This window comes from Microtus ochrogaster, linkage group LG2 (assembly GCF_000317375.1).
Source record: "Microtus ochrogaster isolate Prairie Vole_2 linkage group LG2, MicOch1.0, whole genome shotgun sequence".
Classification (NCBI taxonomy): Eukaryota; Metazoa; Chordata; class Mammalia; order Rodentia; family Cricetidae; genus Microtus; species Microtus ochrogaster.
Window position 1 is genome coordinate 1154862 of NC_022028.1, and position 1148 is coordinate 1156009.

The following is a 1148-nucleotide window of genomic DNA, read 5'->3' on the forward strand; positions in this document are numbered from 1 at the left end:
TAGCACTGGAGAGGACTGTGGGTAAGGATAGCACTGGAGGGAACTGTGGGTAAGGTTAGCACTGGAGGGGACTGTGGGTAAGGATAGCACTGGGGAGAACTGTGGGTAAGGTTAGCATTGGAGGGGACTGTGGGTAAGGTTAGTACTGGGGAGAACTGAAGGATAAAGTTAGCATTTTTTTTAATTAATAGAAACAAGAGTTAGCTCAGCAGTGAAAAGAGCATGCTGCTCCTGCAGGGGACCCAATTTTGGTTTCTAGCACCCACAATGGGCAGCTCACAAACATTTGTAACTCCAGCTTCAGGGGACCCGACAGCCTCTGTTGACCTTTGGGGCCAATGCACTCATGTGAACATGCCTACACACAGACACATGCTTGTAATACAATCAAAATTGATTTTTTTTTAAGTTAACGCAAGAATCCTTTATAAAGATACTAAGAAAACTTACATTACAATAAGACCACTGGATCTTGATAAACTGACTGACAAGAATCAACTCTGAGTCACTTCCTATGAGACTATTAGATGCTGAAGACAGAGAGATGGCATGCAAGTCCCAAACCCAAGACCCCATACTATTGCCCTACAAAGGACAGAAAGGACACTGGAGTCAGGTGTGCCCTGCAAATCTAGGTGAGGAGACAGCATTCTTTGCAAACAACCAAAGGAAAACAAATAAATCATAAGCCAAGGACTTCATATGCAGCAAAGCTATCGTTCTATTACCAAGGCTGTAAAAGACAACTTTTACATCCATGGATCTGGGAAGCTTGGTTCACATGATTCCTTCTTGAATAATCTGTTTAAGGATGACAGGGGTGGGGGGAACTTTGACAGAAGAATGATGTGAATATACAATTTTTTTTCCTCTGATGCTCTATGATTCAAACAGGGACCAAGATCCAGGATGGGAAAGAAATTAGAAATGCCATATGTCCCAGTGGAGGAATGCAGCTTAAAATCAGAACCTGAAGATCACAGAAACTCAGAACCATAGCCCTCTCACCTGGGGGTCGGCTTCCACCGCAGTGTCTTTCTCTTATGATCTCCATCTTTATTTCTATTTTTAAAAATACCTATTTGTTTTTACTTTATGTGTGTGAGTGTTTTGACTGCATGTCTCTCTGTATATCACAAATGTCCCTG